Consider the following 20,140-nt stretch of genomic DNA (forward strand, 5'->3'; position numbering starts at 1 on the left):
TTTGTCTCAAAAACTCAAGAGCTCATTGGACAAGCAGGCTTCCCATAGAGAAGAAAGAAACAGGTGAACGGAGCCAGAATTGTCTCTGTTATAAACAGGTAAGGAAAGCCTGGGACTGTTCTTTACTAACAATTGTTAGCCCGTCACACATGTGTTCTAACAATTGTGACTCCACTGTACAATTGATATTTATTGGACTGGTTCTCACTAGTATGTAAGTTTCTTGAGCTCAGGGGTTTTATCTTCACCATTCTTTAGAACACTGAGTGCACTTAAATAAATATGTGTTGAATGACTGATAGACTGAATTCTTTATACTGTGAATCTCATGTCATACATTTAAAATATAAGTGCCATAGCATTTTCATTGGGATTTTTGAGACTGAATTACATGTAATTTGACCAAAATAATACTATTTTATACAATGTGCATGTGTAAAGAAAATTTCAGTAAGGCTATTTTTTTTAAATTTACAGAAAGTGTAATATATTAACTACTTGAGCAGTCAAGAATATTATAAGATTCACTTTTTATCAGGAAAGCACAGACTGTGACTCAACAAACCAGGTAGCTTATGTATTAGAAAATATACTGCTTTCCTCATCGTACCCAGCACAATGCACTTCGATCTTAACTGTGTTCCAAATTAGTAATTCTATGCAAAAAAAAGATTCTCTATGTCAGTGAGTTTGGTAGGCACTTGAACAGTTTCTCTGGGGCATAACAAAGATCCTAGATAAGGATTCTCTCCTGAACAATCTCGAATCTTTGTGGTACATAGCAGCTCTCTTCAGAGATATCTCAATGTAGGGACATGAACTGAAAATGTAAAGATGAAGTCATATTTCTTTGGCTGGAGCGATCTCTACTGAAACACCTATTTCAGTAGGTGATTACCTACTGAAATAGGTAATTTCTGAAAGTGCAGAACTTCAATGATCTGATGTGTTTATTCCCATCAGTCTGGGTTGATTTGATTATTGGTAAGAACTTAAAGATCAAATACTGATATGGCTATCTTGTCTTATCAGCTTCAACTTCTTTCTTAGAACTGTGCTTAATTAGCTTTTTGAGTTTATTATGATATTAAACCACCATGGACTTTAAGCCAAAAAATATGTTGCTTAGTCTGATGGTGTTTGTACTGTGTCCACCTGCTGGTTTAAGTCTTAATAATACGTATTTTTTAGAAAAACTATCCACTACTCTTTCGTCACACTGCTCTTCCTCATAATTCTAGCATGCCCATTTTAAATTAGTATACAGTGTGGTAAAAAGATTGTGGTCATTTCTGAGTTTACACAAGCAGGTTAAGACTGAAACTGGAGTCACCAAATACCTAACAAAATCACAGAACTATATCTCTGGGAGGAATCCGGAGAACATATAATCCACTCACATTGCAGGTGAGGAAAAGAAGGTCTTGTTAGGCTAATTGCTTGTTTAGTTTAGTTGGCTATTTGGAAATAAAATCAAGCCCAGGACTCTAGCCCCTCACTCAAGTAGAGTGCAGATTCTCTAACCTACCCCGCCCAAATATTTTATCATCATCATTATCATATCAAACCAGTGGAGAAGATCCAAATAGAAGCAGTGGAGTTTATTTTATGTCACAGAATGGCAATTACCATGTGTAACAATTTTTAATTATACTCATTCAGGATTTTATTGAAATGAGAAGATGCCTCTCCTTCAAAGGTCAATGAAAAATTTTCCTTAGAAAAAATACTAAAATACGACAAATTCTAGTAATCTGTCATTCTGCCCTACTTAACATTTAGCTGTAACATTGATATAAAAATATTAGACATTATGTGGAGAGTTTAGCTTTATATATTTTTCCCCTACAGGGTCAGCTAACATCTTTTGCCATTTTTGGATGTAACAATGACCATCATATACTTGGGTCTGACTACACCACCACAGTCTCTTAAAAGAAATTGGAGTCTAAGGGCAAGAATTCAACCACCAAAAGACAAAACAAATCATGACCAAAACATAGCCAGCAACAAAATCACTGTGCTAGAGAGAGAAATCCAGAAACTCAATTCCTTATTTGATTGTAGCTCAGTGTCATGATGGCTTCCAGACTGAAGTACAGGACTGACTGTAAGAAATGTTAAAACATTTCTATTAAATACATATATAGGCAATTTTGAAAAATGTGTTATACATCTGCCAGTGTTAGAGACGTACTAGGTAGTTAGTTTAACAATTAAATCATGAAATATAAGGATACCTTTATTAGTATCCTTGTTCATAACAGAACAAGGAAAATAATAACTGACAATACTACCACCTTCAAGGCACAATGCTAACCACTGCAAAAATATATATTATTTTATCATCGCAAAATGAATGATTATTATCTTTATTTAATAATAAAAGTTTAGAAAAGTTAATTTCTCCAGAACCATAAATCAGTTGAAATTCAGCCCATAATTGAGGCTCAAACCATTATTTAGTGGTGACTCAATCCAAGAATAATAAAAATCAATTCAGCCAACAAATAAAAAAGACTCATTTAGCCAGTTTTAAGGGAGAAAAAGTCGTGGGAAAGGCAGCTTAACCTGCAGCTGATGATTGAACAAAGCAGAGGCTAGGGAGGTAGAAAATCCACATATAGCTTTGATTCCCCCAAACTTAAGTTGTCTGTCAGTAACCATAGGGGGTCGGTTCCAGGACCCCACTCTCTGCAAATATTCATCTCATGGATGCTCTAGCCCCTTATACATAATGGCCTAGGGCACTGCACACACTCCATCCTTTCCATCTATGGATTCCCAACCATGGATGGAAAATTCTGTTTTCAATCTACACTTGACTGAATCCATGCATGTGAAACACAGCAATAGGGAAAACAGACTATATATTTATTGAAAACAATCCATGTATAAGTGAATGAGTTCAGTTTAAATCCATGTTTTCCAAGGGTCAACTGTAATAGCTACAAAGAATTAAGGGAACTGTGGGTGGATTCCCACTGATCTGAGTTTCCTTGTTATCACGCAGCAGAAGTTGGTGGTCTATGGCTTAGCTATCTATGACAAACCGGTCTTTTCCTTCAATTCTTGGTGGCTCAGTTTTCTTGTGACTCTTTCTTAATACTCAGTGCTTTAAAATTTATTTTGTATGTCATTTCTCACATGAAACATGTGAAAAAAGGTGGAAAAATAATATCACTTTATAGATTAGGACGGCAGGTTCAAAGAGCTTAGGTGATCAGGTTTACATTCCAGCAAATAAATTGGAGAGTCCAGAATGAAACTTAATTGTTATTGAACTTTTAGTTCTCAGTTTTTCTCTCAACCATAGTGTTCCCACTCAATAGAAGAAAATGTTATTGTAAAAATAAGCCTCTAAAATATAGAGGAGCTAAAAAGACTGAGAAATAGGAAGGAAGAGCTGAAAGAAATAAGTGTCTCAAAGAAAAGCTACCCACCAGTTCAGATATCAAAGGAAGTGGATTGAAACTTGGATAAAGTAAAGTATATGAGGTCTGTCCAGAAAAGGGCCAGGCTTTGTGAACATAAGAACAGTTTGTACAACATTGATGTAATCTGGCAGTCAAGAAAAGTGGGCTGGAATATGCATGCATGAACAATGATGACTTCACTGTATTAGTCAGTGGGGGCAGCAGACGCTGTTGAGTGAGTTTATGTACCATGTAGCCATTGCATTCAAAATAACTGAGTGAGTAGAGCAACGAATCTGCATCAAATTAAGTTTGAACATTCCTGCATGGAAACTATTCAGATAATTCAGAAGGCCACAGCTATGGGCAATCGGTGATTGGCAGCTTCATCACAACACTCTCCAATCATGTATCACATCTTGTGCAGGGTTTTTTGGTGAGATATCCAATCACTCAGGTGACTCAGCCCCCTACAGACCAGATTTGGTGCCCTGAGACTTCTTGATTTTCCTAAGAGTAAAATCACCTTTGAAAAGGAAGAGATTTCAGACCATTGATAAGATTCAGGAAAATATGGCAGGGAAGCTGATGGCAATTGGGAGACCTGTGTGAGGTCCCAAGGTGCTTACTTTGAAGGGGACTGAGGCATCATTGTCCTGTGTACAATATTTCTTGTATTGTATCTTCTTCGATAAATGTCTCTATTTTTCATAGTACATGGCTGGATACCTTCTGGACAGACCTCATATTTCTCAGGAAGAGTGCTTAACAAATAAGGCAACTATAAAATGTTATTGGAGATAATTCAACACAAAGAGCACAGTAGGGGAGCAGCCTGATCATGAACCAGGCACCAAAACAGTGCCCCAGCTCTAGTGTCTACAACTTAGTGCATAACCATGAATGAGGCACATGGTTTCTCAGTACCTCAGTACATTTGCATGTTCCTCCATGCAAAGTGCAGATTCTAACAAGTGAATCACAATGCTGTTTACAGGTATATCTTTTGTTTTAGATGATACAGGTTTAGAAGAGCCCACAGGGAAAAAGATTAATGAATCAAATGTTGGCTTCCTGAAACTTTAAGCCTACCAAAAAATGATAAAAACATTAGAAATTCAGAGGAAAATATATTATCCCACAGAAAGTCTCCAAAAATCATAGGTTTGAGGAAATCTGGAATCAGAGGGAAAATACACACGTAGTATAGTAGAAAGCAATTTGACATTACGTACTCAATAGATGAGAAAAATGTAAAAGTTAAATGAGACAAGACTATTAACAGTCCATCTGAAACACTGCATTTATAATGAAGAATTGCATTATCTGCATCATTTACAATTTTCTAATTATATACATTTTATATTTTTGTATTTATATTTATATATTTTATATATTTTCACATACACACACACTAAAAATCTCTTTTGAAATAATATCTGAGAAGACAGTCTTTTGTGAAATGTCTTCATTGCCAGGAATTGTGTCTTGGCAATTCACTGAGTTTTGCAGTCTGTAAATATGACAGGTATTAAGTCTAAGTAGCCTAGTACATGAAATGAATTTTTATTACTTTGTTTTCATGCTGTCCACACTGTGTTCCCAGCAATGAAGATGTTTTGTACAAATTCAGCTGCCATTTAAAAGGTGCACATCACCCACCAACAATTTTAAGTGAGTAACTCGATCGTATGTTACTACACAGTAAAATTGCAGTCAAACAAAAAAAGGCTTTATTCTTTACATTTTTTTTCAGAATTTATTGAGTTTAATGACATTCAGAAATGCAGACTGACTGCAGGATTGGGCCATTAATTCTTCTGAAGCATAAATTTCTTAAATTAACATTTGAGGAGGAAATAATATCACAGAGAAACCCTTATTTTGAGCTGTTGGATTGCTGAAGCCAAATCTGACTTATTTCTAATGTATTATAAAGAGATGTAGAAAAATTACCACTAGAAGGATTCATGGCTAATTAAAATTTTCAAATTGTATAATCTGAAAATTAGTGTTTGCAAGAAAATCTGCCACTCAGCCTTAAACATGGCTCCCTGCGTGTGCGGCTCTAATGAGCTGTTTTTCTGGGCTGTGCAGTCCTTGACATTTGTCATAATCTTCAGGCCACTCAAATATAGCAATGAGCTCTCCGGAAAAGACACCCGCCGTACAAGTTTCTTTCTCTTCTTAAGGTTACATTTTTAAGAGCCATCAGTTATCTGTAGACTACGCTCATCATGCTAATAGTTTCCATAAATACTGTGACAGATCATTCCTCTCTTAATTGTCTAGCAATGAAAGAATAGGCATGTGTCCACAGAGGCTATGAAGAAGGCTATGAGATGAGTTCCCACCTCTGGGTGAGCATGATATGAAAGCCACCGAAGGTGCTTTCCACTAGAATATTCTGTATACAAAGAAGCATGAGGAATTACAGGTAAAAATATAGAACATACACTTGGATATAGGTCACAATAATTCTCCTAATTTTTTAAACAAATATTTCATATCATAGTGTTTATATGGTGGATTACACTGCATTTATCTTAAAACTTCTTCCAGAGAGCTATAGGGACACAAGGTATGTTGTATCATCCCCCTGAATAAAGCCAACTCCTGAATAAGATAATCAATTTGCACTTTCATCATCAGACAGATTTTAACACCTACACTCTTTTTCACTTACCATAATATTAGGAGTTGCAATTACCAGCTAAAACCTGAGTATAGCACTGGCTTTAAATTTTTAATAATGATGATCTTTTCAACCATAGGCAATAAAAAAAGTGGTAAATGCCAGCTAACATTTGATAATGATTGGAGTGAACATAAAATTTTTCAATACTAACTTCTGGAGTTAAAAGGAGTGGTATTAGTAATTACTATACTTACTAATACAGTTATAAGTACCAATTACTATCATTATAAATAATTATTCCAAGACAACAAGCACAAACCAGGATGGCCCCTTCTGATGACCAGCTGGGCCCTGTGCTGAGTCTATGACGTACTTGGCCATATTTCATTATTTCACACTCACGCCGTAGATGGATAGCAGTATCATTATCCCTGCTTGACAGATGAGAAAACTAAGTCTGGAAAATTAAGTAATTTAGTAAAGCAAGGAACTGGAATTTGAACACAGCTGCCCATCTGGCTCAAAGCCTAGGATTCTCCTGCCATGTAGCTGCTGCCATGAATTACAGAAATAATATCGCTCTTTATCTCAAAAACTGATAAGAAAGGGTGTGCTCACTTCCATATCCTTCTCTCTCCGCCCTACCCCGTATGCGTAAATATGCAAGTATAAGTAGAGTTGTAGAAAACAAACATATTGATTTGTGGTCAAAGAGATTGAAGACAATTCTGCATCCAGGAAAATGAACACATTTAGAATTTCATAAATCCTTCTAAGCCACTTCTAGTTCATTCTTGGATCCCTGTGAATCGTGACTCCCTTTGGAACCAGGACCTCAGGACAGCAGGAATAGGAAGAAAAACTTTTGCTTGTGGACACCATAGTGTGCAGTGAGTGAAGCAACTCCCATTCCCATCCCTTGGTTCCTGGAAATGTGAATCCTCAGTACAGGAAGGAGAGTACAATGTATGTATCTGATGCTGATTTAAATAATATACTGCTTCCTGGGGGACACTGCCCTGCCCCAGGGCATTGCCACCTAATGAATGCCCTGACTGAGTCTTCTTCAGAAGGCTCCTACACCATTTTATCAAGTAAGCTGCCTCAGGATGACGGGGAAGGTAAGACCCGTGAACTTCATGAGCAAGGGCCCATTGTTACATTTCTTTTGCTGTGAATACGGTCCTTTATGGGAAGAGATAGCCTGTGAATTACTATGACAGTGAACAAGACATTCCAAAACTTTGCAAATGGTGTTTTTTGCAGAAGCATAGCAGGTAGAGAAAGCAAATCTATATCAAGAGTTAGATTCTATTCCATCAAAAATGAAAACACTGCCCTGGCTGGTATAGCTCAGTGGATTGGGCATGGGCCTGTGAAGCAAAGGGTCGCCAGTTCGATTCCCAGTCAGGGCACATGCCTAGGTTGCAGGCCAGGTCCCCAGTAGGGGACACATGAAAGGCAACCACACATTGATGTTTCTCTCCCTCTCTTTCTCCTTCCTGTCCCCTCTCTCTAAAAATAAATAAATAAAACATTTTTAAAGGAATGAAAAACTGCCTCTTCTATTATGGAAGTGGTACAGTGCTAACAAAATAGCTGGTTGACTACCCTAGCGAACAGTGTTATACTGGAGACTCCATCTCGCTGTTGGCAGATTCGGCACTCAGCTGTGGCTGTAGCCAGGTTAGCCCTAGTGAGTGTTCATGTTGCTGTGCCTGTGCTTACACTCCATCCCTGCTACCGTGGCCACTTTGCTCATGAGCCCATTGGGCAATAACAGGAGTTAGTGGGGAAATGTGAGTTATAAACAAAACAAGTCATCTTATCTAATTCTACTGAAGTCACCAATGGTGACTTCACATGGAACACAGCTATCTTCACATTCTGCTACCATTTGGAGAAATCTATCCATATACCTTTCCCAGATCTTGTCACTGTTTTTCCAGTTGCATTTCTTTCAAATCTTTAGTTCTGAATTACAGCGAGTGAGTCAGGTGCTTATATACTACCATTAATCAGTCACTGAAAGGAGATATGTCCTCCAGTGAGGCAATCATCTTGAGCCAAGGTACCTGGTTGAAGAGCAGAGAGCCATCTGCCCATAGTGCTCCCAGCAGGGGAAAGTTCTTCACTGATGAAGAGGTTCGACAGCACATCTCAGCGCATCATAGCATCCACCACACTTCTTCACTTGCTGAGCAATTTGACATGAAAATATAAATTACAATAAACAGTTTTTAAATGAAATATTAGGTTACTACTGATATTAGCAGTGTCAACATAAGTTGAATTACAACAAGTATTTAAAACTTCCACTATCAACTGACTACTGAGTCCTTAGATTTCTATTCTTTCCAGTTGCAGAGAGACCATTTGCCATGCAGATCATTGTTGGAATGCTGGCCAGAGCTTATTCCTCAGCCTGCTGGCATGTTTCTGTAAAATGAAAAGACCTACATGCACCACTTTTTGTAACCTGGGCTTCCTCCAAATAGTGATGATAGGTTCATTATGAAAACCATTCCTCAGTTCCTTAAATACTCTACAAATTCCCCAACCCTCTTGATAGTTTAAAAATACCACATATAACAAATTGTTCTGCAATTCCTCTGCAGCATGTACTAAATCTGTATGGCAGAATGATTTGTAATGCTATTCTCTTCTTGAAATGATATACTCATCTCAAGTGTGCCTTTATTAACTAGATTAAATCTTAGTATGAAATTAAAGGCTTTCTGAGATTCTCTGCCAGATCAACCATGCTCTCCCAGGCTGTAGGTCCAAGAGAAATGCACTTTCTCGACTCTTCATTGGAAAGGAGGGAGAGCTGTCCACAGACAAAATCCAATGGAATACCCACCTGTCTGTCTGAGATTCTTTTCTGATGTCCACTTAACACAAGTGACCTGTATATTTCTTCACTAAGTCAACCCAGAGAGACTCATGTTATTGCTTTGAAAGAGATTATTTTGAAAATAAATTGGCCTTCAATATTTATTAGTCTACAAAATGACTTCCAAATGATTGGTCATTCAGAAAAGAATCAGTTACTTAAAAGTCATTACTTTTTGCAGAATGTACCTTATAAAATCATGTGAAACATGTCACTGTGACTATATTCTCTTATATTCAAATTTAATTATTGACTCTCTACAAATCATGAAGTTGATAATGTCCTGGACATTTATAGAGTTGTACCTGCAATTATTTGGTTTACAGCAATGGTGGGTGATAGAGAAAACTTGGGTAACAGCCACAGTCTTCAAACATCTTCTCAGACAGAAGCACATTTTCCTCAGGGCCACTGGGTCTCTACAAACAACATTCTTTCTGCCAGGCACTTTGTAATGTGCAATGAACAGTGTCATTTATTTTCATTTCCTCATACTTAATTGCATGCTTCTTGCTTCCAACATTAAGCCAGAAGGCAGGTGGCAGAAGCAATGAACTAAACTGGGAGTAGCTGTTGTAGTTACAATCTCCCTCCCTTAAAAGCAAGCCTACTATTTACAGCCCAGCAGCAGTCACTGGGCTGGAAAACTGTCCCCTTCCACTGAAAGTTCTGACTCTGCAGAAGCTACTGTTAAGGCTAGTGCCCAATGAAGAGAAGGCACCCAATTGACTATATTTCTCAGTGGCATCTGCACAAAAGTTCTGAAAATATTAATCCAGTAATAGATATTAAAACTAAGTATCTGATAAATTATGTAAATTAACTACCAAATGATGTGATAAGAGAAACAGTTGTCAGAATATAGCTTTTACTTAAATAATATGACTCATTCCCAAATACTCTCTTTTAATAAATTTAGAGCAAACCTGCTTAAAACTGGTCATCCTAAGAAACAGGGTGAGCTAGTTGAACAAAATAAATAGCAAATGTATGTAATTATTTATAGACATTTAACAACATTTTCAAAACTAAGAGATATATCAATATGGTGCTGTCCTGTAGCCCCCAAATAAACGTGTTCAATATTGAGCCAAAGTAGATTTTTTCCTTTTTCACCAATGAATGCAACTAATGACTGACTGAGATTTATTGCCTTACCTCTTTCCCCAAATAAAAAACCCTCTTTGTCCTATTGCCATCTTTAAGCAATATGTCATGACATAAGTTATGCTTTTTCAATGATGTCACATGTTGCTAATCAGGTGTCCTTTAGAACCTGAGGACAAATGCTGTATTTCAGCGGTAAAGAGTAATAAATGTCACAAGAATCTGATTTCCTGAGGCCATTTGCTCTTTTTTTAGAAAAAAAAAAGCAATCATGTTGTATGAAATGTGCTTTTGCTTACTCTTGATCACTTTAATACCAATGAAAGGGATATGAAATGAAGAATAGAGCCGGGTCTCCACTCCTGTTTGCTTTCAACACAACACAAGCTCACAGGCCTCCACAGGTCTTTCTCTTTGTCCCCAAATCTGGATTCTGGGAATGTATTATGAATTAAAAGCATTAATTATGTTTCTTTTATTCTGAGCCTTCTCTCTATCCTTTCCTCAGCCTCTATTCCTTCTCTGCTTACTGTTCCCTTCAAGTTCATGACACCAGGGCCCTCTACCTGAGTGTTCTTAGTGTTCACCTTTCACCCAGCTTTCCTATGTCTTCTCTCCAGACGTTGGCAAACCTTTCTTACTCATAGCTCAAATTGTACAAGGATGTTATCACTAAGTAATTATTTGTGAACAAATGAATGACACAATCACAAACACGACCATAAATCTGATACGTGATCATATTTTCACCTGCACATAGCTGCATTATCCAAAATATAAGATGGTTGTTGACTAACAAGTTCTGAATTTTGGACATGCTGCACACCAAATTTGGAGACTCAAATCCATATTAAATTCCCACAGCAAAGACACCTTTCAAATGTGGTGTCTTCCAGAGTTACTTGGATTTGGACCCCACATTTTCATAAAATGTCTGTCAACATCTCTTGGAACATACTATGAGAAACATTGGCTTAGAAGCTACAAGTTTAAGCAATTTTCAGATAATAATTTAAAAGCAATCAATAGTTATATTTATGCAAACACAGGGCTAATAAAGCAAATCAAAAATACATTCCTAGTATGATTTACAATATTAATTTGAATAATGTATTTTAATAACTATTCAAAAAACAGTCATAAATACTTGATATGTTTATATTCTGACTTGCAAAATCTAATTTAGCTAGAGTGTTAGCTTCATTTAAGCCTCAGTATCAAAGACCTTTTTTTGTTGGTAAATTCCCTTTGAGGCAGGTTAGAAAAATAATGCTGGCTGTTTACAAGCTTACTGTTAGTCTACATCTTGTGCTAATTTTTAAAATCTTTCCATGATTTGTTGGATGGTAGATTTTTTTATATAAATAAAATCAAGGTCACTAATTTGTAAAATTTTGGAATGATCATTTTCAGTATATTTGATGATGATTTTTTACTTTCTCAGATAAAAGATTCCTTTATTCACTTATTTAATAAATACATATTAAGTATATATTATATGCCAGGCATTGTCCTGGGGTCTTGAATCTATTAGTGAACAAAGCAGACCAAGATTTCTTCTTATAGAACTTATATTCTAGTAGTAGTGGGAGAGTGTGGACGATGGCTATCAGTAAATAGGAAGCATAGTAAATAGGCAAATGATAGAGTTTATCACAAGACTATAAGTACAGGGCAAAACATAGATCAAGATAAGTGATTGGAAAAGCTGGAACAGAGGAGGGGTTGGCTGAAATTTTAAAGAAGGTAGTCGCCATGGGTCACTTTGGAAAGTTGATAGTTAAGTTAAAATATGAAGTTGTAGGAGGTGGATAACTAAGGGAAAAGCACTATTATCAGAGGGAACAGAGAGTTTGAAGACTAAGACAATACCTGGCATGTTTAAGACAAACGAGGATAGAACAAATGAAGACAAAATGAATAGAACAAATTTAACAAGATGGAAAAAAGTGGAAAATAAGGTCAAATAAGAAACAGAGGGATAAAAATTATAATTTTATATTCCATCGTAAAAATGTTGGCTTTAACTCTAATGAAGTGAGGAGCCACTGGCAGGATTTTGGGAGATGAGTAACGTGACTAATTCAATTTTATAAGAATTAATCTGTCTGCTGTGGAGAACAGAGTGCAGAGACACAAGAATAAAAGCAGAGAGGCAGGCAAGGAAGTATTGTAAGAGTGGAGGTAGTAAAAAAGTGTCTGGACTCTGGGCATATTGTGAAGATAGAGCCAAGGGGGTTTCCAGAAAACTTGCTGGTAAACTGTTAAATAAAGAGAAGCTTTAAAAAGAACTGCAAGGTCTTTTTCCTGCATATTCTGAATAAAGTTGCCTTCAAAGGAGATAGGAAAACTTCTCAGTAGAGAGAATTAATGGACAATCAGCAGCTTAGTTGTGAATATTATGAGTTTGAGTTGTCGTATCTGTCATTCACCACACAGAGACATCACAGAGTGTTTGGATGTATAAGTCTGCAATCCAAAAAGAGTTCTACCCTGGAGACATCAATTTGAGAACTATTAGCATGTAGGTGATTTTAAAGATAAGAGACTAGATAAGATCACCAAATATGTAAGTGTAAATGGAGAAGAAAAGATCAAAGAACAAAAATTAAGGACCTACAATGTTAAGATATTGCGAAGGAAAAAATAAACAAAGAGCAGGAAACTGAGGAGTAGCCAGTGATATAAGCACACGTAAACAGATCAATGTCCTCAGAGCCACGTGTGAGAGTTTGCCCATAGAGCATGCAATCAAAGGACAAAGAACCAACAAACAAATTTAGCAACATGAAGGATTTTGTTGACGTTGGCAAGAGTCACTCAGTCGTTTGGTAGGAGTAAAAGTTTGACACGGATGGGATTAAGAGAAAATGTTAACAGGAAATTGAAGGAAATCAAATACAAGCCACTATTTGGGAAGTTCTCTTTCATAAAAACAGCCAAGAAATGATTATATAAATTAAGCAAATATAATGTTTAGAATTTTTATGTTAGAGAAAAAGAACAGCGTACTAGTATAGTAATGAAATGATCCATCAGAATGCAAAAACATTAATGATAGAGAAAGAGAAAATTGCTGGAAAAGGGCCCTTGAAGTTGGTGAAAGGAAATGGGGCTTTTGCCTAAGACTTTCTTTAAAAATATTTTACAAACTTCCATGTGACTTTGGTTTCTAGACATCTTGTCTAGAAAACATCTTTGGTTTCTAGGCATTTCCAGAGGCGTTTGGGTGAAATCAATGAACGAGAGTATATATTTATAACATTTTGTTCCTCTTTAGAAGGTAAGAACTCCTTAGGGAATGCATTCTTCCTACTTGGAATTTGGTAATCACATATAATACTGAGAACTAATAAATACTTATAGCTTTGTATAGAATTTATAAAAAGTATAAGAAAATTGATGGTTATTCATCATTTTTCAAAACCACAGGTTATATGCACAGAAAGATAGTAATCAAGACAGTATTTGGATAAATACTAAAACACAGATCAGCTTCTGTTAATGGCTGAAAATAACGACCTCAATGCATTTCAGTTTAGTTCTGTGAAGAATGGGGGACAGGTGGTCCGATTGACTCTAGTTTGTTACATGTAGTATCTCTCTCATCTTGACCACATGGCTTACAGGTGGCAGTGGTAGGGGAAAAAGGCGGGTATGGTATGTGGGGAAGGCACAATTTCTTTCATCTGCCTGAATCTCAAAGTGACATATCACTTTTCCTCAAAGTCCATTGATTAGAACTATTCACATGGCCCTACCTAAGTTCCAGGAGGGTAGGAAATGCAATTGTGTGCTCAAAAGATGCAGTGGGTTTGGTTGGCATATATCTAGTCTACCACAAAACATATATAATTTTATGCCTTTGTCTGAATTGTTAGACCTAAATATTTGGCTCATACACGAACATGCAGATGATTGAATAACATGCCAATATTTTAAAGTCTGTTGTAACCATTATTCAAAGATGACTCTGTATCACAGTGTGATATGCCAGTATCAATTAAATTATTGATTTAGATTCTAAAACTCAACTAAAAAAGAAGCTCCACTGACAACATTCTAAATTCCGGTAGTAATGTACTGGTTAGTAAAAAAATTAAACAAAATACATGTAAAATTACATAGATCTTTTGGAGACTGAATAATGATGTGTGGATGGATATTTCTGGGAAATGGAATACAATATAAAAATAATTCAGGATTAAGAAGAGGGTGGGAAATACAAACAGTCTCTAAAAATAGTATACAAAGTAAATAGTATACAAAGGAAGTATAGTCTGGAGAGATAAGCTCAGGTTGTATTACAAAAGTCTTTGTACAGTGTTCTACAATAATAAATGTTTAATTTTGCACTGCCACATACCTTTTCAAAACAAAGCATAAGACCTGTGTAGCATACCATGTCTACTTTGAAAACCATGCTAATCTGCAAATAATAAAAAACAAAGATAATGTGTTAGGATGCATAATATTCCTATCTCATTCTTTACAGTTTAATATACATTCAAAGAATATTTACCACAAGTATCTCTGCATTCCAAATAAGGAAACCATAGCCTAGCAAATAGTAAATTCTTTAACTAGCCCCCTTTTTGTGAATCAATACACTGACTGGCAGTGTGGGATTCCATCAATTATAATGTAAATATCTAAGAAAAGCCACAACAGATGGTAAACCTTAACCCTCACTCCAGCATGAACAAGACTTTTTTTCCTTTCCCACTTTCCTGACAAGGTGATAATTGATGGTCCTTTCTTCTACAAAAGGAATTTGACTGTAATGGACATTGGAGATGAGAGACTCACTGATAACCCATCACAAACCTTATTCATGACCTGAGATAAAGTCCATTAAGCAGAAGATAATTGGATGGATCAAACTCCAAATGCTGCTAAGACACAGACTCAGCGGGAATGGCTGAGCACAGGCTTCTCAGGTAGGTAGACCCAACAATTGAATGAACTTTATTAGATCATTTTAAAAGTTCTTATTAGGTTAAAGAAATTTCCCCTAATTCTCCCTGCTGATCACAAGTATAAACCCTTGAAGTGATGCAAGAGAGGACCAAAGAACTCTAAAATGTGGTAAGAAAAAGGTGAGAGAAATCCATGGCCCCCAAGACTTACCTGTGTATTCTAAAAGTTTTACTTCTTACATTAGGTCTTTGATCATTTTGAGTTAAATGTTGCCCATAGCATGAGGTAGCATGTCCAAATTCATTTTCTTGCATGTGAATATCCAGTTGTCCAGGCACTAAAATATAAACAAAAAAAATGGATGAATTGTTTTTATCAAAGGCAAAAATATTGTGCTTCCAAAGACACTATCAATAAACTAAAAGGATAAGCCACTGAATGGGACAAAATATTTGCATATTATATATATAATATAAAATATAAAAATGCATTTATTTAACAGACTTATACCTAGAATATATAAATAACTCTTGCAACTCAATGGAAAAAAGACAAATAAGCCAATATAAAAATAAGAAAGGGTTGGAATAGATTTTATCCAAAGATATACAATGGCCAATAAAAACATAAAAATATGCTCAAAATTATTAGTCATTAAGGAAATGGAAATCAAAACTACAATTAGATATCACTTCATACTCCGTAGAATGGCTAGAGTCAAAATTCTGACACAATAGCAGTGTCGGTAAGGGAATAGAGAAACTGGAACCTTTAAACACCGTTGGTGTGAGGCAAAATGTCACAGCCATTTTGAATGACGTGCTGATAGTTCTAAAAAAAATGGAACATAGTGTTACTCTTTGACACAGCAATTCTATTTCTAGGTGTATATTCAAGAGAAATTAGAACACTTGCTCACACAAAAGCTTGCACATGACCATTTATAGCTGCATCATTCATAATAGCCAAATATTGGCAACACTCACATGTCTACCAACTGATGAATGGATAAACAAAATGTGGTATATTCATACAATGACATTATTCAGCCATACACTGAACGCAGTACTGATAATATGCTGTAGCATGGAAGAACCTTAAACACATTTTGCTAAGTGAAAGAAATATATCACAGAAGACCACATATTATATTATTCTATTTATATAAAGTGTCCAGAAGGCAAATCTATACAGATAGAAAGGAGATAAGTGAGTGCTTTGCTAGAACTGAAGTGGAGGTGTAAGGGAATAAAGGAATTGAGGGGTGGTGGCTAAATAATATGGGATTTTCTTCTAAAGCAGTGACAAAGCTCTATAATTCATTATGGTGATGGCTGCACAATATTATAAATATAATAAAAACTATTGACTTGTATAATAGCAAGTATACTGAGTAAATTGTATGATATATGGATTACATCTCAGTAAAGCTATTACCAAAAAAGCAGGAGTTGTTGTACTAATATTAATACAGTTGATTTCAGAAAAAAACATTACTAGTACAGAGGAACATTCTGCTACAATGATAGCGGAACATACTATTACAAAAAAAAGATCAATCCGTCAGGAAAACATAATTATCTTCAATGTGCACATATCAAACAAAAGAGCCTCCAAATACATGAAGCAGGAATAGAGCTGAGAGTAAAAATGGACAAGTCCACAATTATGCTTGGAACTTCCCCCCCACCCTTAGTTCCTGACCGAACTGGACAGAAAAGCAGCATGGAAGTGGAAGATCTGAACAAGTACAAACAGCAAGTAGCATCTAATTGAAATACACAGAGCACTTCAAACAATAGCAAAATATATTTTTTGAAGAGTCCATGAATCATTTACCGAGACAGAACATATCCTGGGCCACAAGATGAGTTTCAAGTTTAAATAACTTGGGATCATACAGAGTATGTTCTCCATCATAGTAGAATAAAAATAGAAATAAGTAAATAGAAGGAAAACAAGAAGATTTCTGAACACATGGAAAGAGACATACTTCTAATCATTCTATGGTCAAAGAGGAAGTCTCCAAAAATTTTAAAAATACATGGACTAAGATGAAAATGAAAACTAAATGTATCAAAATATATAGGATGCAATTTAAGCAATGCTGAGAGGTAAATTTATAGCACTGAATGCTTACATTTAAAAGAGGAAAGGGCTCATATCAATAATCTAAGTTACTACTGAGAAACCAGAAAGAGTAGAGCAAAACCAAGCCAAAGAAAGTAGGCAGAAAGAATACAGAAAGGAACAGAAATGAATGAAATTGGAAACAGGAATACAATAGATAAAATCAATGAAACAAGAAGCTGATTCTGTAAAAAAAAAAACACAGTAAAAATCACATTCTTTATTTAGTAAGACTGACAAGAGTAAAAGTGGAGAAGGCATAAATCCCCAGTGTCAAGAATTAAATAGGGGATATCACTACAGATCTTGCAGCTTTTAAAAGGTTTAAAAAATGAATATTGTCTTCCTATACTTATGGAGTTCTACTAAATATCTAGTCTGTTTGGTACACATTACATAAATAAACAGTTTAAAAAACAGGAAATAATGCGAGTAGCAATATAGCTATGTATGATAAAAAAAATACCTTAGGGTGATATGTCCAGATAGTGGCTTCAGATGGTGAGGCCAGGATTGATATTTAAACTAAGAGCTAAATGGAGAGAAAGAAGGAGCCTGGTGAAGCTCTAGGGAGAAGGAGAACCTTGCAGACAGAGACGGCAGCTAATGCAAAGGCCCTGAGGCATGGAAGAACCTGGTGTGTTTGAGGATGAGAAAAAGGTAAGTGTGACTGGAGTCTGGTGAGCAGGACAGACACTGGTAGGGTGGAAGAAATGTTACTAGGGGCCAGGTCAGATGGGACCTTCTAGGCCAAGAGAAGTCATCTGAGTTGTGATCTTGCATGAAGGGGAATTGGGAGTCTGCTTAAGCAGGGAAAGGACTTTCTCTAAACCAAATTTTAAAAGGATGGCTATGGTTACTTTTGGAGAATGGACGGTGGAGAGACAAGACTGGAGGCTGAGACAAGTTAAAAGCCTATTGCTGTAGAGGTGGTAGTGGCTTGGACCAGGCTTTTTATGTGGAAGTAGAGAGAACTAGACAGATTCAAATATATTTTGACAGGTGATAACTTTTTCCTCCAACATCAAATTTAGACTGAGAAATACCACTACTAAGTTTTTTTTCCCTCTGCACAGACTTGCTAACAATGCAGTGAGTGCTTTTGTGTTTTCCTGTCTGCAGTTATTGTGTGTTTTCCTGACTTCACGGTTCATATTGATGCAACACCAAAAGAGAAGCAGTGTAATAAGAATTACATTTATCACCACGAAAGAAAAGGTTCTAAATGCTTGCAAGAGCATTTCAGCACTTCTACACCAATTTTAGCACTCCGTTTAAGTTGACAATTTTGGTTTTTATTGTACAAAATTTATAAGTGTTTGAAACATCTGCTTTTGCACAATTGGATTATCTGGTTTGTGTCCTAATTCTAGAATAGCACTTTATATAGTAAGATGGCATTACAGTCATTAAAATGTTACATGTATGTAAACATTTTTTGGTTTTATCATTACTCTTATCAATGAAGACTTATTTCACGTTCACATGTATGGGATGATCATTTTCATAAGGAAAAAGAATAAATAGAGATTACTTCAGAAGTATCAAAACTTCATTGTTTTAAACAGACTCAGTTAATATTAGTTGTGCTGAAAAATACTGTTATAAACCCTTTAAATGACAGTCATTAACAGAATAATTTTGATTTTCATAGCATATGATTTTGTAAGTGATCTAGCTGTTAAAAATCTACACGTGTAATCTGACTCAACAATAATATGGTTTTTCTGAAATGATTCAGACATGTAACTCTTCTTAAATCAAGAGTGGTGATGTTCTTTACTTCCTTTTATGTCGCAGGCAGGCATACGCTGGCTGAGACAACAGCTGACCTGAGCATTTACAGCTACTCTGAACATGATCATCTCCTACTTCCTGGTAGTTAGTACTAGAAATTGGACAGAGGAACTGGCCTTCCACAAAGCCTGACACAGACATTTTCGTGCTCATGAATTCTGTCAGTTCTAGTCCTTTCATCCATGAAGAAGGGAATGACTGCTCTGGGCCGTGTATCAGAGCCAAAAGCTTAATACGCTACCAAGTGACATTCTTATTATGTTTTAAATGCTTTCCTTACATTTCCCAATTCGATGATGCTTAACAGGGGAAAAATTACTTCCTTCGTTGGAAGTTTTAATTAATAATTATACTGAAACCAAACTTAGACTTTGATACATTTTAACAAAGAAAAGTCTTGAGGTTGACAGAATTCTCATTTTCAGATTTCATTCTAACTAAAGGAAAATTCTCTTGAAAAACATCTCAGCAACGAGGCTTTGTGTTCACAGGACACTGTTAAGATATGACTAGATAGGAAGGAACATTCGGCTGTGTTTTATACTCATACCAGCAATCTGGAACCATGTGGCTAAATTAAAGAAGACCTGTGTTTCAAAAATGATATGCATTCTTATATTCCCATTCCACATTAATAATAGGAAAAATCAGGGATTCTAGCTACTGCTATCATTCTTTTATTTGCTAATTTGATGCATATTTGTTGATATACTTTTGTTGAAATATTAGATGCCAGGCGCTGTTCTGGGTCCTGCGCATACAGCTATGAATGAAACAAAGTCCTACCTTCCTAGATTTTATATTCTAGAATCCACCAATATAGCAGGAAAAGGTCATATTCTCTATTAGGCTCACAAAAGTCCTTGACATTAATTGGCCCCCAGCTGAGCTCCCATGAGCCCCTTTTTGGAACTCTTCTCTCCTGGGGGCATGCACGATCAGGAGGATGGGAGCTGCTGGTGTCTCCAAGAAAACCTGATGACTGACTATTGTCACTCCTTGGTCTCAGCTGCCCTAAAACTTGTCTGCAAGAGCCCCTGCACGCTTCCGCTACAGTCTCGGCAGCTACTGCTGGAGCAGGCTCACCACCACAGCCACACTTGGTCCTCACCAGGGAATGCAGTATTCTAGGAATTCTAACCCTGCCCACCTAACCAACCTTACTTACCAATATTCTCCCACCCACACAGCCAGCTCCAGTGCACAGATTCCTTGGGTTTCTTTAAAGCTTCTTAG

General features: G+C 36.2%; 1 long non-coding RNA gene across 2 annotated transcripts in view; it reads right to left on the minus strand.

Annotated features, from left to right (window-relative positions):
• Positions 1-1,644: 1,644 nt before the first annotated feature.
• LOC119065484 (uncharacterized) overlaps positions 1,645-20,140 on the minus strand; it is a 53,521-nt gene continuing 35,025 nt past the window's right edge. For both annotated transcript variants that reach the window (XR_008390783.1, XR_005085602.2), the window contains 4 exons: positions 15,188-15,314; positions 14,424-14,486; positions 8,130-8,251; positions 1,645-2,108 (listed from right to left, as the gene is read on the minus strand). This is a non-coding gene — a long non-coding RNA (uncharacterized LOC119065484). The remainder of the gene's footprint in view (positions 2,109-8,129; positions 8,252-14,423; positions 14,487-15,187; positions 15,315-20,140) is intronic.

Source organism: Artibeus jamaicensis, unplaced genomic scaffold (genome assembly GCF_021234435.1).
Source record: "Artibeus jamaicensis isolate MK-2021 breed Jamaican fruit bat unplaced genomic scaffold, CSHL_Jam_final scaffold_916, whole genome shotgun sequence".
Classification (NCBI taxonomy): Eukaryota; Metazoa; Chordata; class Mammalia; order Chiroptera; family Phyllostomidae; genus Artibeus; species Artibeus jamaicensis.